The following is a 25,451-nucleotide window of genomic DNA, read 5'->3' on the forward strand; positions in this document are numbered from 1 at the left end:
ACTGTTCACTCTTATCCAGCTTCTGGTCTACTGTAACCCCCAGGTCCTTTTCTGCAGAACTGCTGCCTAGCCCTTCCGTCCCTAATCTGTAATAGTGCATGGGATTCTTCTGTTCTAAGTGCAGGATTCTGCACTTGTCCTTGTTGAACCTCATCAAGTTTCTTTTGGCCCAGTCCTCTAATTTGTCTAGGTCCCTCTGTATCCTATCCCTACCCTCCAGCGTATCTGCCACTCCTCCCAGTTTAGTGTCATCTGCAGACTTGCTGAGGGTGCAATCCACACCATCCTCCAGATCATTAATGAAGATATTGAACAAAACCAGCCCCAGGACTGACCCTTGGGGCACTCCACTTGAAACTGGCTGCCAACTAGACATGGATCCATTGATCATACTCACTGAGTCCGACTTTCTAGCCAGCTTTCTATCCATCTTACAGTCCATTCATCCAGCCCATACTTCTCAAACTTGCTGGCAAGAATACCGTGGGAGACCATATCAAAAGCTTTGCTAAAGTCAAGGAATAACACATCCACTGCTTTCCCCTCATCCACAGAGCCAGTTATCTCCTCACAGAAGGCAATAAGGTTAGTCAGTGAGTTGCTCTTGGTGAATCCATGCTGACTGTTCCTGATCACTTTCCTCTCCTCTAAGTGCTTCAGAATTGATTCCTTGAGGACCTGTTCCATGATTTTTCCATGGACTGAGGTGAGGCTGACTGGTCTGTAGTTCCCCAAATCCTCCTTCTTCCCTTTTTTTAAAGATGGGCACTATAGTTGCCTTTTTCCAGTCATCCGGCACCTCCTCCAATCGCCATGAGTTTTCAAAGATAATGGCCAATGGCTCTGCAATCACATCCACCAACTCCTTTAGCACCGTCAGATGCAGCACATCCAGCCCCATGGACATGTGCTGGTCTCCAGTTTTTCTGAATAGTCCCGAACCACTTCTTTCTCCACAGAGGGCTGGTCACCTCCTCCCCATGCTGTGCTGCCCAGTGCAGCAGTCTGGGAGCTGACCTTGTTTGTGAAGACATAGGCAAAAAAAGCATTGAGTACATTAGCTTTTTCCACATCCTCTGTCCACTAAGTTATCTCCCTCATTCAGTCACGGGCCCATACTTTCCTTGACTTTCTTCATGTTAGTAACATACCTGAAGTAACCCTTCTTGTTCCTCTTAACATCTCTTGCTAGCTGCAACTCCATGTGTGATTTGGCCTTCCTGATTTCACTCCTGGATGCCTGAGCAATATTTTTATACTCCTCCCTGGTCATTTGTCCAATCTTCCACTACTTGGAAGCTGCTTTTTTGCGTTTAAGATCAGCAAGGATTTCACTGTTAAGCCAAGCTGGTCGCCTGCCATATTTACTATTCTTTCTGCATATCGGGATGGTTTTTTGCTTCAACCTCAATAAAGATTCTTTAATCCTTTAGAGGATTGGAACTGATTTCAGTGGAGACACATGTTTGCTAGGTTTTTACACATTTGCACAGGACAATAGTGAGTGTTTCCATTCATTTCAGGGATCCCTATTCAGTGGAACTCCTGAACATAATGGAAATGCCATTGTTTTGATTGAAGGAAGAGGTTTGTAAGAAAGCACTTGGATTTGAACCAAGGACCACTTAAATCACAGTTAAACACTCTACCACTGAGCTATACCCCCATGACTGCTGTGTAGGTAAGTCAGTAATCTTAAAGATTTTGAAGGACAGGCCCTGCCTCAGAGATCTCCTGTTCTCTTCCCAGACCACAGTGCTTTTAAAAATGGAGTTTGATTAAACTTATAGATACATGGAGACACCACAGCTTGCACACCCACCCACATAGCTTCCCCCAGTGACATAGCTACCACCTCTCGGGGAGATGGATTAACTACACGGACGGGACAGCTCTCTCCCCTCTGCTTAGAGCATCTTCATTCTTTATGAATAGGTAGGAAATAACCTCCTGAATGGACAGGAACCAATTGATCAAATATTGGTGGGTCTGCATTCAATATGGGTAACTGGTCGTATTGGGCTAGATTAGTAGGAGCATTGCCAACAGATCGAGGGAAGTGATTATTCCCCTCTATTCGGCACTGGTGAGGCCACATCTGGAACATTGCGTCCAGTTTTTGCCCTCCCACTACAGAAACAAATTGGAAAGAGTCTAGGGGAGGGCAACAAAAATGATTAGTGGGCAGGGGACTTATGAGGAGAGGCTGAGGGCAGGGCCACCAGAGGAGGGGCAAGTGGGGCAATTTCTCCCAGGCCCTGCAGGGCCCCCATGAGAATACAGTATTCTAGTGTATTGCAACTTTTTTTTTATGGAAGGGGCACCCAAAATTGTTTTGCCCAAGGTCCCTGAATCCTCTGGGCAGCCCTGCCCACTCCACTCCCTTGGCTCATTCTCCTCCCTCTGAGGCCCCACCTGTGCTCTGCCCTCACTCCCATTTGGCCACTTCCCACCCCTGCTCTTCCTCTTTGGCTGAGGCCTGCTGGTCCACCTTTTCCTTGCTCCTCTCTTCCCCGAAGGCATCCTTGTGCCTCTCCACCACCTACCCCAAGGTCTGCCTTCTACCCCCACCTCTCTGCCCGTCCCCTGAGACTCACTCTGCCCAAACCTCTCTGCCCCTTCCCCTAAGACCAGCCCTGCCAATCACTTGCACCTCTCTGCCTCTCCCCTGACACCCACCCTGCCCAGCGCTCACACCTTTCTACCCCCTCCCCTGACCTGCCCTGACCACCACCCACACCTCTCTGCCCCGCCCATGAGACCAGCCCTGCCCACCACTTGCACCTCTCTGCCCCTCCCCTGAGACCCACCCTGTCCACCTCTTTCCTCGGTCCTCTCTTGTTATTCCTTGAAACATCAAGGATGGAATAAAAAGCCGAGTTTACTCCAGGGTGAGGAAAGAAAGGAGCCACCAACCCCCTAACAAATCTCAGTGCCCCAGAGAAAACCTGCCCCCTGCTATTGCAATCCCTGATGTGCTGGGGATATGATGGTAAAGGAACTGTCTGAATGGTCAAGGCAGGAAATGGACAACAATCTACAGGAACGTCATTGATCACAAACACACTCTCCTCATGCTCCAGCCAGAAGGGAAATGAACAGGAATTCTTGCAATTCAGCCAGCGACACACTTACACAATGGCACAGCAGTGTGTGTGTTGTGGAAGCTGGTCTAAGGGAACAACTGGAATTGATCACTCAGTGAGAACAGAACTAGAGTGCAGTGAGAAACACATCTCAAGCATAGTAGTTGTGTCTGAGTGGTTAAGGTGATGGACTAGCAATCCATTGGGATCTCCCTGTGTAGGTTCAAATCCTGCCAACTACAGAGGATGTTTTGGTTCTTTAGTTTCAAGGGAGCTGGGTCTTGTTGCTATGTCTACACTATTAGGTAATGCGGCTACTAGATTGCCAGCTGCTTTTCAATTGCAATGTGCATGATGGGGTAGAGAGTGTGTGTGTTGGGGAAAAGTGAATGGGTGGGCACACTGTCTCTGAGTTCAGACAGCTGCCTGCAAGCAACCAGTCCTGAGGAGGGGGACAGTCTGACATCAGCCCCTGCTTCCCTCACTGGCTCAACTCAGCATAGCAGCCTCTGTGACAAACACACTGCTGCCTGCTTAGCTGTGTGTCAGGGGTGCTGGAACAGGGGGTTAGAGGGCCATGGCCCCACCACTCTTTACTGGCTGTTAGGACAAATGATGGAGGGGAGGAAAGGGGCAGTCTTGGGGGGTGGGAAGAGATGTTCTGTGGGTGTGGCCTTGGGGGGAGGGGTGGTGTGAGTGTGGGTCCCTGGGGAAGGGGTGTCATGGGAGTGCCACAGTTCAGACAACAGTGCCCCCCTACTGTAAGGAAGCTCCTGCCGCCCCCTGCTCTGTGTTGGCAGCGCAGGAGAGAGCAGCATCCATGGTAGTGATTTACTCCCCAGGGCTCTGGCAGGGGGGATCAGGTGTCTATTTAAAGGGCCTGGGGCTCTGGCCTCTGCAGGGAGCCCTGGGCCCTTTAAATCACCAGACTGGGGAAGCCGGGCCGGGCTGACACAGAGTACCCACTCTTGCCAGTACCCCATACTGGAACGTACATGCTTAACTTTCACCTCTGGAAGATCCTCACATGGATCAATAACTGGTTAAAAGCTAGGAAACAAAGGGTAGGAATAAATGGTCAGTTTTCAGGATGCAAACAGTTAACTAGTGGTGTCTATACTGGGACTATTCAACATATTGATAAATGATCTGCTAAACAGAGAGGTGACAACATTTGCAGATGATGCAAAACTACAGAGGACAGTTAAGTCTGAAGCAGCCTGTGAGGAACTAAAAAGAGATTTCACAAAACTGGGTGAAAGGGCAACAAAATGGCAGATGAAATTCCATGTTGATAAATGTAAAGTGATGCACATTGGCAAACATAATCCCAACTCTACACATAAAATGATGGGATGTAAAATAGCTGTTGTAACTCAAACTCAACAGAGCCAGACATGTACCCAGAAGCCTCCTACTGCAAGACAAACTCAAGAAAGAAACCAACAGGACTCCACTGGCCATCACATACAGTCCCCAGCTAAAACCTCTCCAACGCATCATCAGGGATCTACAACCCATCCTGGACAATGATCCTACACTTTCACAGGCCTTGGGTGGCAGGCCAGTCCTCGCCCACAGACAACCTGCCAACCTGAAACATATTCTCACCAGTAACTGCACACCACACCATAGGAACTCTAGCTCAGGAACCAATCCATGCAACAAACCTCGATGCCAACTCTGCCCACATATCTACACCAGCGACACCATCACAGGACCTAACCAGATCAGCCACACCATCACCGGTTCATTCACCTGCACGTCCACCAATGTAATATGCGCCATCATATACCAGCAATGCCCCTCTGCTATGTACATTGGCCAAACTGGGCAGTCTCTACGGAAAAGAATAAATGGACACAAATCAGATATTAGGAATGGCAATATACAAAAACCTGTAGGAGAAAAGTTCAACCTCCCTGGCCACACAATAGCAGATCTTAAGATGGCCACACTGCAGCAAAAAACTTCAGGACCAGACTTCAAAGAGAAACTGCTGAGCTTCAGTTCATCTGCAAATTTGACACCATCAGCTTAGGTTTAAACAAAGACTGTGAATGGCTTGCCAACTACAAAACCAGTTTCTCCTCCCTTGGTTTTCACACCTCAACTGCTAGAACAGGGCCTCATCCTCCCTGATTGAACTAACCTCGTTATCTCTAGCTTGCTTCTTGCTTGCATATATATACCTGCCCCTGGACATTTCCACTATATGCATCCAACGAAGTGGGTATTCACCCACGAAAGCTCATGCTTCAAAACGTCTGTTAGTCTATAAGGTGCCACAGGATTCTTTGCTGCTTTTACAGATCCAGACTAACACGGCTACCCCTCTGATACTTGACACCATTCATTCTGCAAGCCTGGGGAGATGGAGTTGGCTGCTGGGAGATAGACCCCTGCACCTGCCTCTTGGCTTCCCAGGGATGGGTCCTTGCAGCCCAGGAGAAGCGGGGTTCTGGGGGGAAGGAAAAGCAGCAATGGCGAGGCTGAGTGGGCTCCTTTCTGGCTAAGATGGTGGGCTGTGGTGGGTCTGGGAGTTGCCTGTAAGCCATAAGTGGATGTAGTGCAGTGAAAACCGCTGCTGCATTCTAGCTGACCTGGGGGCACCATTAATGACTTGGGAGTGGGGGCAGGGTGCTGGCTGTGAGCAAATGGGATCCAGGAAGCCCCAGCCTGCCTCTCCAGGGGCCAAGTCTTCTTCTTCTCTCCTGCCATGGGGAGCCAGGCCTTAAGCCTGCCCATCATGTGCTATAGCTCGAGCATTAAGCCTCCCTGTGTGCATAACTGAACTACGGCCTGGTGTAATAAGGTGTAAAGTTTAGATTGTCAATTTATCTTTAATTTCCATGGTAACTTACTTTGATCTTTTATTCCTACCATTTATAATCCTTAAAACTCCATCTGTCTGTAGTTAATAAATCTGTTTTATGCTGTACTTAAACTAGTGTATTTTGCTTGAAGTTCTTGGGAAATCTCAGCTCCATTACAAGGCTGGTTCACGTACTGTTCACAGTGAGGGAGGGGTGGACCCTGCATAATAAACTCACACTGATCAGGCTTCCGATTAAGGCAAGATGGTATGATCCAGGGGCGCAAGGCTGCAGAGCTGGGCGGGGGGCGACTCTTTATCATTAATGTTATAAGTGGCTGGGAGAAGCATTCATGTAACTCAGTTGGCTGTGTCCCTACCTACGGATGTCTGTGTAAGTGCAATATCTGCCAGAGATACACAGCTCCTCACACCATCACAGTGTGAGAGGGAGTGGGACACAGGGCTCAGAGGTCCCACTGTTCAGGTTGCATCCTGGAGATCCCATCACAGACTTTCAACAACCACAGCAGATGCTCACTGAGACAGAGAGAGAGATGCCAAAATAGTGATCTCTGGGGCCGGCAGACATCAAACTATCAGGAATTCTGTGCACAGAGAAGACCCTGCTAGTGGAGAATACCTTTGAAAAAGACCCTTCTGTCCCCAACTGTGGTCGTACAGTGCTCAGTGCTCTGCATTGTGGCCTCAACAGCCATGGAAGCAAGTTGAGTTACGATGACCTTTTCCTTGTCTGCACGTTTCTTAGGTGCCTCCTTCCAACACTTGTCAGAAAAAATGACCGGTTTCTTTTGCAAGCATTTGCATTGCAAGGTAGAGGCAGTCTTCTCTGTTTCCTCAGAAGATTGACCAAAAGGTGGGAGGAGTGGACACATTTGGCAAGGCACCACTGGATGCTGCATCTCTAACCTCCACTTTACCTGGCAGGTGCCTCTGGGACTTTTCTCCTAGCTGCTTCATTTTTCATCAGTGACAATCAAAAGGAAGGTGACATGACATCTGTGTGTGGACATCCCCAGCAAATCACAAGGATGTGTGGCGCAGTCTTTCGTGTTGCCGCAATTGCAGTTGAAGCAACCACCATGCAAATGCCAGTCACAGCAGCCTTTTCATCAACTCCAGGATTGTGATTTGATTCTTTCCAATGCTTCTCTCCAAAAAAACCTTTTCCTTAACAAGCAATTACTTGGCTACCAAGGGAGGTCTCTTCTGTTTCCCAGAAAGACACAGGAAAATGTGAACAGAGGAGACAAAACCCATGGAACAAGACACCACTGGGAGTTGAACCCAGGATCTCCTGTTTACTAGACAGGTGTTTTAGCCAGCTAAGCCATGGTGCCCGCCTCATGAACATATTTGCAACTGTTCCATTTGATGGTCCAGGACAACACCTGCAAATTCCAAACTACAGCCGTTCCCCATTTCCCTCACGACTTGCAAGGAAGACCTGGCAGGCCAAGCCAGGATTTCCTGATTACTAGGAAGACACTTCAGCCAGCTCTTCCCAAAGATCACTATCCAGAGACCTTTAAACAGCCTCTGCAGATGTTCACCGACAAAGAGATGCCAAAATAGAGTTCTCCATTGCCTGCAGCCATCATACTACCAGGAGTTCTGTGCACAGAGAGGCCCCTGCTGGTGGAAAAGGCTTTGGTAGAGACTCTTTTGACACCTGTCATGCTCATATACTGTTTAGCACTTTGTGTTGTGGCTTCAGCATCCACAGATGCCAGTTGAGTTGGGGGACATTTTTCCTGTCTCCACATTTGTCTAATGGCTCCTTTCAACACTTGTCACCAAAAAGACCTGTTTCTTTTGCAAGCAATGTACAGCTAGGCAAAGGCAGTCTTTTCCATTTCCTCAGAAGATCACCAAGCTGTGGGGAGAGAAGACACATTCAGCCAAGCTGGATGCTGAATCTCCTCTTTATTCAGCAGATGTCTGTGAAGGACATAAATCTACACCATGTAGAGGTCAAGAATAGGAGTTTAGTACACACAGCGCTGGAGGAATGTCACCTTGCTTATTAGGCTCAGAGACACTGTTAGTTAATTACAATAGAAAATCTGGATGTTCCATGGGTGAGGGAAAGTGACGGGGTAGGCAGTTCCAAAATCTGGGATAGGTTTTGCAGCAAAACAAGATAGCACAGTAGCCAATGATTAACAGGTTACATACTGTCTCCACCCATGTTCTCAAGTTAGCAAGTTAACATTTCATTAATACTTTGATAAAATGTTATTAGTATAAAATATATATGTTGAATTCTGATTTGAGGTCCATAGGAATGGAGCAACTCCTTTGGATGTCCAACAGGTACATTCCTAGGGGTTAAAACAAAGAAACAGTGAAAGTATATGACAATAAAGATTGTTTTCTGTGTGTCTGAAGGCAGACATTGGTCCCTGGGAAGGGAGGTGGAAGGATGCCATATCTTATACTGACATGTGCCAACTTTTCATAAACTCAAGGTTGGATCTGTGGGAAGAACGTCTTCCTACACAAGAGACTAACACAATAGGAATACGGATTCTTTGTTCAATCTGCAACTCTGAATAAGACACAATTCTTTAGTTCTTAGCTCCAACAACTGGCAGTTTGCTGGCCAGGCCTATCTTAGCAAGCAAGGCTTTCTGTTTAACCCAGCTTTCTCTTAGCTGGTCACTATTTGCTAGGTCTCTGGTCCTTGACCATACTCTGGACTTTGGGTCTGGAAAAGAGCTGGCACAATCCATAGACCAGGTTGTATAAAATGCACATGGATTTTAACACTTCGCATACAGTAATGGCAAAGTTCTTGGTTCAGGCTTGTAGCAGTGATGGAATAAATTGCAGGTTCAAATCAAGTCTCTGGAGTCCATCCACAGCTGGGATGGGTCATTCAGTCCTTTGTACAGAGCTTCAGTTTGTAGCAAAGTCCCTCCAGGTATGAAGCAGGATTGGAGACAAGGCATCAGCCTTTTATAGTCTCTTGCCAAGTGGTCTTTGCTTTCTTTGTCCCAAGGACACTCTATCCAGCACGTGGCACTGAAAAACCTTAGAGTTCTGTCCATAGGTAGGTCTCTGCATACCTTGATGAGTCACAAGGCGTATCTGCCTTCTCTCAATGAGTCGATTGTATAGCTGATGGTCCTTAATGGGCCATCAAGCAGGCTAGGCAGAACTGACACCAACTTGTCCAGGGTGTTCCCCGGAAGCACAGCACAAGTTTGAAATACAGACAGCATAGAGCCAATATTCATAACCTTAACTACAACAATGATACACATGCATCTGACGAAGTGGGTATTCACCCACGAAAGCTCATGCTCCAAAACGTCTGTTAGTCTATAAGGTGCCACAGGATTCTTTGCTGCTTATCTAGAGATAGCATCATTATAATCAGCCAATCAGAACCTCTCCATAGACCCCTTACACGACAAACTTTCTACAATATTGGCTGCAATTATAGAACAGTGGTCGCAATGGTGATCTGCACAGTTACAGATTATGTCAATAACATCACAGGAGGTGACATGATATCAGTGAGACTGATATTGGAATAGCCTCCAATTTTGGTGTCCTCATTTGAAAAAGATGTTGTGAAATTGGAGCTGAAGCAGGAAAAAGCCACCAAAATGTTCTGAGGGCTGGAGAAAAATGCCTTCTAGTGAGCTACTTAAAGAGCTCAACCTGTTTAGCTTATCAAAAGAAGATTGAAAGGGGATTTCACTGAAGTGTTGAAGTGCCTTAATGGAGAGAAAAGACTGGGTGTTAAAGGGCTCTTGAATGGAGCAGAGAAAGACATAACAAGACCCAATGGCTGGAAGGTGAAAAGAGACAAATTCATATTACAACTAAGGCACAAATATTCAACAGTGAGGATGATTCACCATGAGAACAAGCTACCAAGGAAATTGGTGGATTGTCCATCTCCTGATCTCATTCAATGAAGACTAGATGCCTTTCTGGAATGTTTTCCCACCAAAAGTAGCTCTTGTGTCATACAGAAGGCCTGTGATATGAAGGGGGTCAGATTAGATGCTCTAAGGATCTCTTCTGGCCATAAAGTCGACTAATTTCTGAAAAATCGAGTGTAGCATTGGGAGCAGCATCTGATGTTTTCCTGTCTAGCTGACTTGCTGCCTAGAACGAACGCTCCTTGAGTGGGGTGATCCACAGGGAGTAGCTTTGGAGCACAGGATTGGAATTCAAAACGCCCTTAACAAATTGGAGACTTGGTCATCTTGAGCCAAACTCTATAGCTGGGCCCCTCTCTCTAGACTGGGCTGAGGTGAAACCCCAGCGCCAAACACTCCTCCTCCTGGGCAGTGAGCTCCGACCTTGAATGGTCAGATGCTGCTTAGCACTGTCAGAGCAGCTTTTGCTGGGGGATTCTCCCAGCACTTTCCAATAGCAGGAAAGTATGAAATCCCCATTTGATGGCTGGGGGCAGAGCCCTAGGGTGGGGAGCAACTTGCCCAAAGTCCCCCAGGAAAAGGAAAACAACCAGCAGTGGAACCAGTAGGAAGCCCAGCAATGGAACTCAGGAGTCCTGACTTCCAATCCCCTGGTCCAGTCACTCCAGTGGAGCACACTCCCTCTCAAAGGCAGGGGGAGTGGCCGTGAGGGCCTGCTTGTAATTGCCAGCTGTGGGAGGGAGTATGCAGCAGTGGTTAGCGAAGGGGCCTGTAAAGAAGGACTGCTGGGTCCCATCCATACTTCTGACACTTGGTGTTACTCTTAGCCAGTAACTTCCCCTCTCCAGGCCTGTTTCTCATGAGTAGAGTTGGGGTCACAGTCCCGACAGCCCAGAGGGGTTGGGAGGCTCCAGGAAGGTGTGCAAAGTGCTAGGATGTCAGGATCACGGAGGTACTGTCACAGCCACACTAAGGCGGTGATCTGCACCCCCTGCTGCTGGCTGAGTTTCTCCATCCCTTGGCAATAAGACAGTCTAGAACCCCAACCAGGGATATTCTATCTGCCACCCAAGATCCATAAACCTGGAAATCCTGGACGCCCCATCATCTCAGGAAATGGCACCCTGACAGCTGGATTGCCTGGGTATGTAGACTCCCTCCTCAGGCCCGACGCTACCAGCACTACCAGCTCTCTTCGAGAGACCACTGACTTCCTGAGGAAACTACAATCCATTGGTGATCCTGCAGAAAAAACCATCCTGGCCACTATGGAGGTAGAAGCCCTCTACACCAACATTCCACACAAAGATGGACCACAAGCTGTCAGGAACAGTATCCCCGATAATGTCATGGCAAACCTGGTGGCTGAACTTTGTGACTCTGTCCTCACCCATAACTATTTCACATTTGGGGACAATGTATACCTTCAAGTCAGTGGCACTGCTATGGGTACCCGCATAGCCCCACAGTATGCCAACATTTTTATGGCTGACTTAGAACAACACTTCCTCAGTTCTCGTCCCCTAACCCCCCTGCTTTACTTGCGCTACACTGATGACATCTTCATCATCTAGACCCATGGAAAAGAAGCCCTTGAGGAATTCCACCATGATTTCAATTATTTCCATCCCACCATCAACCTCAGCCTGGACCAGTCTACACAAGAGATCCACTTCCTGGACACTACAGTGCTAGTAAGCAATAGTCACATAAACACCACCCTATACTGGAAACCTACTGACCGCTATACTTACCTACATGCCTCCAGCTTTAACTCAGACCACACCACACGATCTGTTGTCTACAGCCAAGCTCTAAGATACAACTACATTCGCTCCAACCTCTCAGACAGAGACAAACATCTACAAGATCTCTAACAAGCATTCTTACAACTATAATACCCACCTGCTGAAGTGAAGAAACAGATTGACAGAGCCAGAAGAATACCCAGAAGTTACCTGCTACAGGACAGGCCCAACAAAGAAACAGAACGCCACTAGCCGTCACCTTCAGCCCCCAACTAAAACCTCTCCAGCACATCATCAAAGATCTACAACCGATCCTGAAAGATGATCCCTCACTCTCACAGATCTTGGGAGACAGGCCAGTCCTTTCTTACAGACAGCCCTGCAACCTGAAGCAAATACTTACCAGCAACCACACATCAAAAACACTAACCCAGGAACCTATCCTTGCAACATAGTGCATTGCCAACTCTGTCCACGTATCTATTCAGGGGACACCATCATAGGACCTAATCACATCAGCCACACTATAAGAGGCTCGTTCACCTGCACATCTACCAATGTGATATATGCCATCATGTGCCAGCAATGTCCCTCTTCCATGTACATTGGCCAAATCAGACAGTCTATACGTAAAATAATAAATGGACACAAATCACATGTCAATAATTATAACATTCAAACACAGTCGGAGAACACTTCAATCTCCCTGGTCACTCATTTACAGACCTAAAAGTCACAATATTATAACAAAAAACCTTCAAAAACGGACTCCAACGAGAGACTGCTGAATTGGAATTAATTTGCAAACTGGACACCATTAAATTAGGCTTAAATAAAGACTGGGAGTGAATGAGTCATTACACAAAGTAAAACTATTTCCCCATGTTTATTTAGCAAAGAGTCCTGTGGCACCTTATAGGCCAACAGACGTTTTGGAGCATGAGCTTTCGTGGGTCAATACCCCCTTTGTCAGATGCATGTTAGTCTATAAGGTGCCGCAGGATTCTTTGCTGCTCTTCCTGCTGTATTTTCAACTGCATGCATCCGATGAAATGGGTTTTAGCCCACAAAAGCTTATGCTCAAATAAATGTGTTAGTCTCTAATGTGCCACGTGTTCTCCTTGTTCTTTTTTCAGATAATTTAATGGAGATTAAGTGCATTAATGGCTATTAGCCAGGCTGGGTAAGGAATGGTATCCCTGGCCTCTGTTTATCAGAGGGTGGAGATGGATGGCAGGAGAGAGATCACTTGATCATTACATATTATGTTCAGTCTGTCTGGGGTACCTGGCATTGGCCACTGTTGGCAAATAGGTTGCGGGGTTGGATGGACCTTTGGTCTGACCCAGTATGGCCATTCTTATGTTCTTATGAAGGGAGGGGCAAAGCCCTGTGACAAAGTTTCTGTAGTGTAGTGGTTATCACATTTGCCAAAGATGCAAAGAGTCCCTGGTTTGGAAACAGGATGGCTTAATTTTCCCAGCTCCTAGTGGCCTGTCCCTGATGTTGTAGGAGCAGCAGTGATTTCTGTGCTCAAAAGATCTGTTATACTTTCTCCTCTCCCTCTCTGAATGCCTGTGAAGTGGCTTGCTCCCTCCTGGAATGCTTGTGGGATGAATGGGCTGGTAGAAGAGCTCCTAGGTGGACAAGGTGTCTGGGACTCTAATTAGGGAGCACTCACACCCCCAGAGCATGGACACTGCCCAAGGTAGAGTGTGACCAACCAGATGCAGCCAAGTCATCTCTAGTCACAGGCCATGAGGAGCAGGTCCTTAAAAGGGGAAGGGGCCCTGTGCTCAGGAGTCACTCACAAGCTTGTACCTCCAGTGAATGCCCTTTGCCCAGACCGCCTGGCCAGTGGTTCTCTGTGTTGTATTTCATTGTGGCTCAGGAAGACTTACCTTCATCACACCGTCCATTGCGGCGCTGTGGGACACTTACCTTGCACAATCCTGACATCTCCAGTGCCGAGCCAGTCCTGGGAGCATGAATATGGGAGTGTGAGTGTGACACCGCCCCCAACCATCTTCTTTGGAGCTCAGCTGTCAGTATAATAAATGTGCTGCTTTCTGCCAAACTCTGGTGGGTTATTAGTCCTACCTACACTTACTAGCTGGCCCAACTTCGGGTAACACCTGCGGTAACCCCAACCCCTGCATGACAGAGGGTGGTGAATAAGCTGAGAAAAAGCCTTGGCATCAGCAGGGGAAAACTAGAGGATCTGGACAAGTCACCTTTTGGAGCCTTGTAGCTTGGTCTCCTCTGCCCTGGGAGGTTGGCTGATGGAGGCTGGCTCTTCCTGCTGGCCTCCTTTGCGTGACTTGCCAAAAAAGGAAATGAGGCAGGAATGGGGCAAAAGAGGAAAGTCGAGCTGAGGAAGGCGGGCAGAAGCTAAGCCCCTCAGTGCAGCTAAGTGGGGTTAGTAGAGCGCCACCATTCATTCTGCAAAGCCTGGGGAGGTGCGGTTGGCTACTGGGAGGTAGAATCCTGTGCCTGCCTCTTGGCTTCCCAGGGATGACTACTTAAAGCCCAGGAGAGGAAGGATGGTTCTCGGTGAAAGGACGACAAGCAAAGCTCTGGGAGGAGATTTGGGTGTGGGGTGCTGGCTTTGCGCTGGGGGAGTGGATTGGGGTGCAGGAGGGGTGGGACTTACCCCAGGCAGTGCAGCTCCCAAAGTGACCTGTAGGCACAACTCTCTGGCAGCAGCTCTTAGGCGAGCAGGCCCAGGGGGTCTCACTGAGCAGTTACCTGCAGGCACTGCCCCCAGAGCTCCATTGGCTGCAGTTCCTGGCTAATGGGAGCTGCAGAGTTGGTACTCGGGACAGGGGCAGCGCATGGAGACACTTCCCCCACCCCAGGGGATGCTGAGACATGCCAGACACTTCTGGGAGCGGCACAGAGGGACGGAGGCAGAGTGGGCAGGGAGCCACCTTAGTGCTGCAGGCACATCTCTGCACACCCATGCGGGGAGGGGAGCAGAGGGCCTCCATGCACTGCCTGGGGTAGGGGCAGTGCACAGAGCTGCCTCCCCTCCAGGTATCAGAGGGTAGCCGTGTTAGTCTGGATCTGTAAAAGCAGCAAAGAATCCTGTGGCACCTTATAGACTAACAGACGTTTTGGAGCATGAGCTTTCGTGGGTGAATACCCACTTCCTCAGATGCATGTAATGGAAATATCCAGGGGCAGGTATATATATGTGTGCTAGCAAGCAAGCTAGAGATAACGAGGTCAGTTCAATCAGGGAGGATGAGGCCCTGTTCTAGCAGTTGAGGTGTGAAAACCAAGAGAGGAGAAACTGGTTCTGTAATTGGCAAGCCATTCACAGTCTTTGTTCAATCCTGAGCTGATGGTGTCAAATTTGCAGATGAACTGAAGCTCAGCAGTTTCTCTTTGAAGTCTGGTCCTGAAGTTTTTTTGCCCCTCCAGGGTCTCTTACAGAAGTGGGTGGGTGGGGTCTTTTGGCCTGCAAGGTGCAGCAGGTCGGACTAGATGATCACACTGGTCCCTTCTGACCTTAAAGGCTCTGAGTCTAAAAGGGAGAGGGAAGTAAAGGGAATTTTTTTAAAAAATAAACCAAACATTGTAATACTAGGATGACTTCTACTGCTTATTGTATAGTCCTGCCCCTTTTTTCCTCCACTGGGTGTTTAATGACCTGCTGGGATTTGGGACACTGATTCTCGCATTCCTTTCCTAAACTGATACAATGTGACTAAAATCAATTCCCAGGGGAGAAAACATCACATTATTGCATTGGCTGGAAATCAAGCTCAGGTCAACTGCTTGGAAGGTAGCTATGCTCACCACTATACCATCAATGCAGCTGGCAAAAGATCTTCTCCTACTTGCCACTTATGCTTGTCAAATGAGGCTAGACCAGCATTGGGGAGATTTTCTGCCTGATAAAATGTACTGGATTCTCATCACTAAAAAAAGAATACCTCCATCTTCGCTTGGGTTTGAATCATCAGCCTTTCAGTTGGCCACCAAAGTTGTTAATCACAGGGTATGTCTACACTACGGGATTATTCCAATTTTACAGAAACCGGTTTTTGGAAACAGATTGAGAAAGTCGAGGGCACACGCCCACACTAAGCACATTAATTTGGCGGTGTGCGTCCATGTACTGAGGCTAGCGTTAATTTCCAGAGCGTTGCACTGTGGGTAACTGTCCCGTAGTACCCGCAGTCTCCCCCGCCCATTGGAATTCTGGTTTGAGATCTCAATGCCTGATGGGGCAAATGCAGCGTCATAGGTGATTCTGGATAAATGTCATCACTCAGTCCTCCCTCCGTGAAAGCAACGGCAGACAATCATTTCAAGCCCTTTTCCCTGGATTGCCCAGGCAGACGCCATAGCACAGCAACCATGGAGCCTGTTCAGCCTTTTTTCACTGTCACCATATGTCTACTGGATGGTGCTGACAGACGTGGTACTGCAGCGCTACACAGCAGCATCCCCTTGCTTTTTGCAAGTTAGCAAAGATGGTTACCAGCCCTACTGTACCGTCTGCTGCTTTGCAAGTTGGCAATGACAGTTACCAGCTATACTGTACCATCTGCTGCTGTCATAGGTGTTCCTGGATGGCCTTGGTGGGATCGACTGGGGGCGCATGGACAAAAATGGGAATGACTCCCCAGATCATTCCCTTCTTTAAGTTTTGTCTAAAGAGAGAGTCAGTCCTTCCCAGACTATCAGGCAAGCCTACTAAAGAACCAGACAGGCAAACGGTCGCTCCGGGTCAGAGCCCCAGACATCCCGCAGAAATGATGAGCTGCATGCCATTCTAGGGGGTGCCCCTGCAACAACCCCACCTGTTGCTTCCCTCCTCCCCCACCCCTCCTGGGATACCGTGGCAGTTATCCCCCCATTTGTGTGATGAAGTAATAAAGAATGCAGGAATTTGAAACAACACTGACTTCATTGCCTCTGCAAGCAGAGCTCAAAGGGAGGGAAGGGCAGCCTCCAGCTGCTATGATATTCCAGGCAGAACTGAATCTCCATTAGAAGAGAATGACCTGGGAGTCATTCCCATTTTTGCCCAGGCGCCCCCGGCCGACCTCACCAAGGCTAGCCAGGAGCACTTACGGGATGAAGATGACAGATTCCAGTCCTATTGTACTGTCTGCCATCCGCAAGAGAAGGGAAGAGGATGCTGCTGTGTAGTGGTGCAGCACCACATCTGCCAGCAGCATCCAGTAGACATACAGTGACACTGAAAAACGGCGAGAAATGATTTTTGTCCCTTTGCTTTCATGGGCTGGGGGGAACAACATATACCTTGAACAACCCACGACAATGTTTTTGACCCTTCAGGCTTTGGGAACTCAGCCAAGAATTCAAATGGTTTTCGGAGAGTGCAAGAACTCTGGGATAGCTACAGTTGTCAGTCGCCCCTCCCTCCATGAGCGTCCATTTCATTCTTTGGCTTTCTGGTACACTTGTCTCAGTTTCTTAAGTTTCAGCACTGCTTTGAGTCCCTGTTGTGACCGCTGTCCATCACAGCCTTGGAGATTTTTTCAAATGTTTTGGCATTTCATCTTTTGGAACAGAGTTCTGATAGAACAGATTCATCTCCCAATACAGAGATCAGCTTCAGTATCTCCCGTATGGTCCATGCTGGAGCTCTTTTTTGATTCTGGGACTGCATGGTCACCTGTGCTGATCAGCGCTCCATGCTGGGCAAACAGGAAATGAAATTCAAAAGTTTGTGGGGCTTTTCCTATTTACCTGGCCAGTGCATCCGAGTTCAGATTGCTGTCCAGAGCGGTCACAATGGTGCACTGTGGGATAGCACCCGGAGACCAATACCATCAAATTGCAGCCACACTAACCCGAATCCGACATTATAATACCAATTTCAGCACTATTCATCATCAGGGAGGAGTACAGATACCGGTATTAAGACCCCTTTATACCGATATAAAGGGCTTTGTTGCGTGGACGGGTGCAGGGTTAATGCGATTTAATGCTGCTAAATTGGATATAAACTCATAGTGTTGACCAGGCCAGAGAGAGCAGCAGGTTTCCCCTATTGTTTCCTGCTCTTGTTTTCTTGACTAGTTTTTCCCCTGCACCAACTTGTTCTTTTGCTTTGTGAGTGTGGCTAGTTCAGTTGGTAGCACAGCAGACTGTTAATCAGGTGGTCCAGAGTTCAAGTCCCTAATTGGGTGATGAGCTACTCACTATAACTTAAAAATCTGTCTTTCCAGAGTCTTGCTTTTTCTCTTCAGGATTTTCCCTTTCCTAAGAAGGGCCTTTATGGGGTGGGGGATTGAAGGGGCAACTTCCTGACATCCCCCCCGTCCTCACAGGCTGGAGAAATAAAAGCCTCTGGGCATATAGCGTGTTCCTCCCCTGCTCTCACACACACAGACACAGAGAATATCCCTAAGGAATGAGAATCACCTGCTACCTTCCCCTGTCCTGCTGGATCCCCAAATGAGGATACTCTTCAGCCTAAACCCATGTCCCCTCTTTTCCCAGTGCCCCTCAGACCCAACCCTCAGTCCCTCCTATGCACACTGCTCCTCACGCCCAACCAGAGCCTGCTCCTCTTCACCCTTCTCCTCTGTCCCAACCCACAGCCCCCTCCTATTCCCAGTGCCCCTCAATCCCAATCCACAAGCCCCTCCTTTTCCCAGTGCCCCTCAATCCCAACCCACAGCTCCCTCCTTCCCCCCAGCAGCAGGTGCTTCAGACTCCCTCAGGAAGATTTTCTTGCAAGGTTTCGTGTATGAGTCTGCATGTCAGTTTTATAGTATGTTGGAAATATGTTGGGTTGCTTGCCGAAATGATCACTTTTGGCTGGTGTTGGATTCCCAGTCTCCTTGTTATTGGGACAGGAGAAATAAAGGGTCGTTGTCCTTGTTGTGTGAATCAAGGGCAGCAGAACTGTGCTTGGCAGACCCCGATGGAGGGACTCACCCTCAATTCAATAGCACTTGCTAAGCAGGGGACATTGGTTCCAAAGCCAAGTGGGCTGGGGCCTGAGTCTTCATACTAAAATGTATGTGTTAGACCAATTTTAGGCCAGGGTGGTTGTGGAGGGGTGAGTGAGTTCCTAGACAACATAGTGAGTACGGTGCCTTCTTATTTTCCCCCTTTTCCACCCAGGATGGCAGATGAACTCTACAGCGGCACCTCTGGGCTTGCACTGACTAAGGACAACAGCTGTGAGTGGGGTGCACAGAGGGGATGGCTCATGTTAAAGGACTTTTGGTTAATGGACTTACGAACCGTAGGGAGAAGGACACTGCCCAGCTTACTTGTGGGTGGGTCTTTTCTTCATGGTTTAGGTTTATGTGTTGGGGCTGCTGACATGACTTCTGCTAACCCTGGGCTTGCATTGCAATGTAGACGTACCCTGAGAGTGCATCTATACTGAGATAAAATCCCTGTGGCCCGGCTGGCCTGGATGATCTGATTTGGACTCCTGGGGCTCAGGTTGTGAGGCTAAAAACTGCAGTGCAGACATTTGGGCTCAGACTGGAGCCCAGGCTCAGAGACCCTCACCGCTCGTCGGGTCTCGGAGGCTGGGCTCAAGCCCAAGTGTCTACACTGTAATTTTATTACCCTGCAGCACAAGCCCCACAAGCCTGAATCAGCTGACCCAGGGTTTGAGAATAGTGACTTGGGTGTGTTAATGGCAGTGTAGACATAATGCTAGGCTATGTCCATAGTGCAATGAAACATCCAGGGCTGCCCCATGCCAGCTCAGACTCCTGGGGCTTGGGCCATGGGGTGGTAAATTTGCAGTGTAGACGTCTCGGCTCAGGCTCAATACCGGGGTCTGGGACCTCACAAGGTTGAGAGGGAGTTTAGCAATCAAAAAAGGTAAAATGGCAGTGGAGTATTACCGTGGACTCAATGGCATTTCTCCATTGGTCTGTCTGCTTTGGGGCAGGGACAATAACACGTCCTGCTGCATTCATTATTTCAAAGGGCAGTTTAGGATTTTCATTCTCAGACACTGGGCACAAAGCAGGACGCAACCCTGGGTGTAAACTAAATGAGCTGCCCACAGATTCTGGCAGCCACAATGAGCATTTGGTGTGAGAGCTCAGACCTGCCCCTGTCTCAGAGGGAGGGGGTCATCTGTGAGGGGACTGGACCACTGTCCTATCAGCTCTTATCTCCCAAACTTTCAGTAACTCTATTATCAGTGGCTCTGAGCATAATTTAAACCATAAGAAAAACCACACTGGGCTAGGCCAAAGGCCCATCTAGCTCTGAATCTTGTCTTCTGACAGTAGCCAATACCAGGTGCCACAAAAGCCACACCCCCAGGCACCACTGGGAGTTGAACCCAGGACCTCCTGCTTATAAGGCAAGTGTTTTAGCCAGCTAAGCCATGGTGCCTGCATATAGCTAAAACACACTGTCCGATCACACCTGACTCCCTGTCATCTGCACCAGGACCTGACAAGCTTTACTTGTGTTTGGATTCTGCAAAGCAGAGGAGCAGATGAGGTTTTCCTTGCAAACTCTGTGTGTGTGTGTGTGTGTGTGTGCGTGCGTGCGTGCGTGCGTGCGTGCGTGTGTGTGTGTGTAAATCTTTGGCCAGGTCTGCACTACAAAGTTATTTCAGCAGAATTATATTGCTCAGGTGTGTGAAAAACTCACAACTCTCCCTCGGTCGGCAGCTTGTGGCTGGTGTACACACTGCAATGCCACATCTGGTGACAAAACTGCCCTGTTTTGGTGACAAAATAGAACCACTTCGATGAGAGGCCTAGAGCTTTTTGCAGCAAACTTAAAGGGACAGAGTGCCAGTGTAGATGCTGCCGCTCATTATATAACCATAACTGGCCTCCATCAGTATCCCATAATGCCTGCCGTGAACTCGCCTGCCCTGCATTCTGCTACAGAGCCAAGGGGCCCTCCCCTTTCATAGCTCCAGGAAGTTCTGACAGCTGAGCCTGCTGCTCTGCTCCGGCAGCCAGGAGCAAATCTCTGCCGTGGATGCTGCTCTCTCCCGCCCGGCAAACACAGAGCAGGTGGCAGGAGCTTCCTTATAGCGGGGCATTGGCATCTGACCTGTGACACCCCCACGACACCCCTTCCTTCGAGGAGGCTCTTACGTTCTAAACAGGGACGGCTGTTTTCTAGTAAAATCACTACAAGGGAAGGAGAAAACTTGAAAGAGATTTCTCCTGGCGCTCACGTCCGTGAACCCGAATACTCTCTCAGTCCTCAAAGAGAGACCTGGAGAAGGAGACTTGCTGAAGCAAAGCCACAGGGGTCTCTGAGGTTTCCCTGGCCCCTCGCCCCTGTCCTGCCTGGCTGATGTCAGCATCTCTCTGTGAGGTCACCACCTCCCCACCACCTTGGACCAATAGTCTGAGGTCCTGCAAAAGCCCTTTGTGATGTCACTGCCACACCCCTCCCTTGCTGTGCCAATGTCCTGCCTCTGGCAAGGCTCTTTGCAGGTTTGAGCTACTCCCTGTGGATCACCCCACTCAAGGAGCATTCGTTCTGGCAGCAAGCCGTCTAGACAGGAAAACATCAGACGCTGCTCCCAATGCTACACTCAGTTTTTCAGAAATTAGTCAACTTTATGGCCGGAAGAGACCATTAGTGCTGCTAATCTGACCCCCTGCATATCACAGGCCTCCTGTATGACACAAGAGCTACTTTGGGGGCAAACACATTCCAGAAAGGCATATAGTCTTCATTAAATGACATCAGGAGACGGGGAATCCACCACTTTCCTTGTTCCTGTGGTGAATCATCCTCACTGTTGAATTTTTGCTTCCTATTTGTAATATGAATTTGTCTCTTTTCACTTTTCGGCCATTGGGTCTTGTTATGTCTTTCTCTGCCAGATTCAGGAACTCTTTAATACCCAATCTTTTCTCTCCATTAAGGCACTTCAACACTTCAACAAAGTCACCTTTCAATCTTCTTTTGATAAGCTAAACAGGTTGAGCTCTTTCACTGCTCACTAGAAGGCATTTTTCTCCAGCCCTCAGAACATTTGGTGGCTCTTTGCAGCCGCAGCAGAGCAGTTTTCAGGGACCACTGGAGTGGTTCGTGGAATGGCTGGTAGAGTGGAGCGGCTCAGACTCCCTGCTTGCAAGAGGGGAAGTATTGCCTCCTAGAGGCACCCGGGGAGGGTGTGTGTAATTGTCCCAGGTCACTGGGCGGGGGCTCGAGCCAGTTTTGTATTGTGTTATTGAAGCAGAACCCCTAGATACTGAACCCAGCCCTTGTTTCTGCCAACTCAGAGGGGCAGAAGGGTTACAGGAATTTATCACACAACCCTCCCTGTTCCCATGGGGAGAATCTAGGGAAGGGGGAGTCATTCCTCACCTGTGTTCCCAGAAGAACTGCTAGGACTCCTTCCTGACAGCTACTCACCCCTGGATTCACCCTCAGCTCCTGGGATCTTTCTGCTCCAAAGGCTCCAGAGTCCTGGGGTGGGGAGGGCGTCACTGCAAAGTCTGAAACACAAGGGAGGATTCTGGAATTGAAGGAAGGAGCAGAAAATGGAGAGGAAAAAAACAGAGAGAAAACGCCTCATCTCTCTCCCCTCCCCGTCCCAGCAAGAAATGTTACCACGGACTAACGTTAGGGGAAATGGTGCCCTGGGTAAAACTTGGACTTTGGCACTTCCCCATCGCCCCTGGACTATCCCCCTCTCCCTTTACCCCCTAGCTCAGGCACTCCCAACCCTTGCACCTCCTTCACCCCAACTCCTGCCGCCTCCTGTGCCCTAACACTGACACTGTGTCCCCTTTGCCCTTAACTCCCACACTCCACTCCTGTGCCACCAGCCACTGCCCCTCTCCTGCACCCCCTTCACCCCTAACCCCTGCACCCCCTCCTGTGCCACCAGCCACTGCCCCTCTCCTGAACCCCCTTCACCTCTACCCCCTGCGCCCCAACCCCTGCACCCCCTTCACCCTAATCCCTCCACACCATCCTGTGCCCTCAACCCCTACCCCTCTCCTGCACCCCCTTCACCCCTAACCCCTGCGGCCCCTCCTGTGCCCCCAGCCACTAATCCTCTCCTGCACCCCCTTCACTCTTAACCCCTATGCCCCCTCCTGTGCCCCCAACCCCTGGCCCTCTCCTGCACCCCCTTCACCCCAACTCCTGCACCCCTCCTGTGCCCCCAGCCACTGCCCCTCTCCTGCATCCTCTGCACTCCTAACCCCTGCACCCCCTCCTGTGCCATCACCACTGCCCCTCTCCTGCACCCCCTTCACCCCAACCCCTACGCCTCCTCTTGTGCCCCCAGCCACTGCCCCTCTCCTGCACCCCATTCACCCCAACCCCTTCCCCACCTCCTTTGTCCCCAACCCCTGCGCCCCCTCCTGCACCCACGTGCGGACAGTGATCTGTGTGCATGGAGCAGCTAGCATTGCTCCTCCCTGGGATGCTGCTCCTCCGGGTACCGCTAGGGGCTGTGAGGGCGGGGGGATGAGAAGTGACGTCATCCGAGCTCCCTGCATCCAGGTCACTTTCCTCAGCCAGGCTGCATAATGGGAGGGCAGAGAGCAGCAGCTTCTGATGCTCCCCTCACAGCACAGCCCAGGTGGGGAAAGTGACCAGGACGCATGGAGCACATAGTGTTGCTCCTCGCTCCCCCTAACCCTCTGTGGGCCCATGGAGGAGCATTGGGGCAGGGGAGAGCAGTGAGCACCTTTGCACTGCCACACGGTGCCCTTTGACCCCCTGGAGCCCTGAGTGACTACCGGGGGGCCCCACCCCTAGTGCCGGCCGGGCTCCCCAGCACAAGCAGGAGAAAACACAGGGAGATTGGCCCCACACTGAGAAGTGGTAGCCTGGGTGGTACGTAATGGAGGTCGGGGGGCCTCAGCCTCCCCAAACTTTGCATCACCAAGGGGACAGTGGGGCCCATGACTAGGGGCCCTGGCCAAATTAGGCCACCCTGCAAAAGTCTCCCCTATGTCAGCCCCAGGGCTGGAGGAGCTCCCACTCCCTGCTACAGCCCAGGGGCTGCAGCAGGGGCACAGAACTTCTCTGGTCTCAAGGCCGCAGAGGGGCAGGGGTAAAGGTGTGATAGGGTGGGGCCAGTGGGGGAAGGAGTGGAACAGAGGTGACAGTGGATGGGGCCATGGGTGGAAGGTGTGGAAGGGGGTGGAGCCACAGACAGAAGATGGGGGCCATGGTTCTGATGCTGGAGCCTCCACACTTATTCTCCCTTTCCCTGGGCTTTGGCATCACTAGCCCCTGCTTAGCGAGTAGGGTTCAGTGGTCCCCATAATGTGGGGCGTGACTTCTAGGGGGACACAAAGGAACATTCATGGGGGCACCTCAGGGCCTGAGCCAGCCCCCATGGAGGGCAGGGAGGGAGCAACACTCAGCCACACTCTGTCCCAGCTCTTCCCCAACCCCACCCTCAGCTTGGGCCCCTGGCTCCCAGCCCAGCGTTGACCCCCTTGCCCCTGTCCACACCCCTCTCCCCAGCAAGCAACAGCCTCACTCCCAGCCCTGGTTCTCGACTGTGGCTTCCGAGGGGCCACAGCCATGGATAAGAGGGCACAATGTGAAATGTTTGGGGACCATTGTTTTAGGGTGATGTCCTCAATCATTTCTCTGCAGTCCAATAAAAGCTATTCCTCACCCATCTACCCCTCCATCAGGATGGACTAGGTCTGTTCTGCTGCCCTTCACTCATACAGGAAGGAGAAGAACATTTTATTCCACTCAATCCTAAAGCGATTTGTAACCCACCACCATCCCAAACTGGTCATTTTGGAGAAGCGGCCCCACCATGCTGCATATCTAGGCAGAGTAGGTGTGTCTATGCAAACACGGTCTGTTCCTGAAGTCTTTTCCCAGCTCCTCAGTAGATGTGAGGGGGGAGCTCATTCAGACCCTGCTTCCGCTTAGTATTTAAAAACTCCTTCGTGTCCCTATCTCTGCCAGCCTGAGATTTCTCCTCCTGTCCCTTTTGTTACAGCTCAGATGAGGTGGCCGAGTGGTTAAGGTGATGGTCTGCTAATCCATTGTGCTCTATATGCATGTTTTCAAATCCCATCCTCATTGGATGCATTTAGTCTTGACTCCTCCTTTATAGACAACCATCTCCCCACTTGGTACAATAACAGACACAATAATGTTGCTTCTTGCAAACAAAAACCTTCTCAGAAACTCTGACACCCCCTCGGCTTTAAATAAAATGTCTAAATCCCAGATTTCTAAAAAATGTCTCTAGTTCTGTATTTCGTAGTTTTTATCTTAAAAGCTAATGTTACCTCAAGCTGAATAAGGCAACGCTTCAAAGGAAAATGTTAGAAATGGTAGGGGAGAAATAGGAAAGGAAAAAGCCCCTTTTCTCAGGAGATACAAACTTGACTCCCTCCTGTCTCTATCACCAGTGGATTTTGCCTCCCTCCTTCTGAGGTGTAAATAAAATAAAGAGGAGACAAGGTGGTTTGGCACAAACAAAGGTAAGTGTAGTCAGGGTAAAGGTACAGAAAGCTGGGGGAACAGGGGAAAATGCAAACTTAATGAATACAATGAAACAGTGACTGGCTTTGGGAGCTTAACGCTCAGGCCCATAAACCGTCCCTTGGAAACTGGAAAACATTAAACAATGCTCCAACACAGAAACCTTTTCCCACTGTTTAGGTGCAGTGGATCCCAGGTGCCGGTGCGATGCCCAGGACCTTCCACTCTCCCGCTGACTTAGAGCCATTGAGGAGGAGCACTGGGGAGGCCAGACGACGGTTGGGTTTCTTCGCTGGCACGGAGGCCCTCTGGGATGCTGGACACCAGGAATGCAGGACGGCAGGAACCGGGGTGACAGGCCTCCTGTTCCTCAGTCTCACGGTGGGACTGAGGGGGGTCTTCACTCTCCAGCTCGGGAGCACTGTGAAGACCCGACCGTGTACAGGTGACTCAGATA

The 25,451-nt window shown here is 49.7% G+C and overlaps 4 non-coding genes across 4 annotated transcripts; 1 reads left to right on the plus strand and 3 right to left on the minus strand.

Annotated features, from left to right (window-relative positions):
* Positions 1-1,594: 1,594 nt before the first annotated feature.
* Positions 1,595-1,666, minus strand: TRNAH-GUG (transfer RNA histidin (anticodon GUG)). The gene has a single exon. It is a non-coding gene; the product is annotated as a tRNA-His (tRNA).
* A 1,580-nt stretch (positions 1,667-3,246) lies between these two features.
* Positions 3,247-3,328, plus strand: TRNAA-AGC (transfer RNA alanine (anticodon AGC)). The gene has a single exon. It is a non-coding gene; the product is annotated as a tRNA-Ala (tRNA).
* Positions 3,329-7,188: 3,860 nt separating this feature from the next.
* TRNAT-AGU (transfer RNA threonine (anticodon AGU)) lies at positions 7,189-7,262 on the minus strand. The gene has a single exon. It is a non-coding gene; the product is annotated as a tRNA-Thr (tRNA).
* A 12,594-nt stretch (positions 7,263-19,856) lies between these two features.
* On the minus strand, positions 19,857-19,930 carry TRNAI-UAU (transfer RNA isoleucine (anticodon UAU)). Its single transcript has one exon. It is a non-coding gene; the product is annotated as a tRNA-Ile (tRNA).
* Positions 19,931-25,451: the final 5,521 nt, after the last annotated feature.

Source organism: Gopherus flavomarginatus, unplaced genomic scaffold (genome assembly GCF_025201925.1).
Source record: "Gopherus flavomarginatus isolate rGopFla2 unplaced genomic scaffold, rGopFla2.mat.asm mat_scaffold_34_arrow_ctg1, whole genome shotgun sequence".
NCBI lineage: Eukaryota > Metazoa > Chordata > Testudines > Testudinidae > Gopherus > Gopherus flavomarginatus.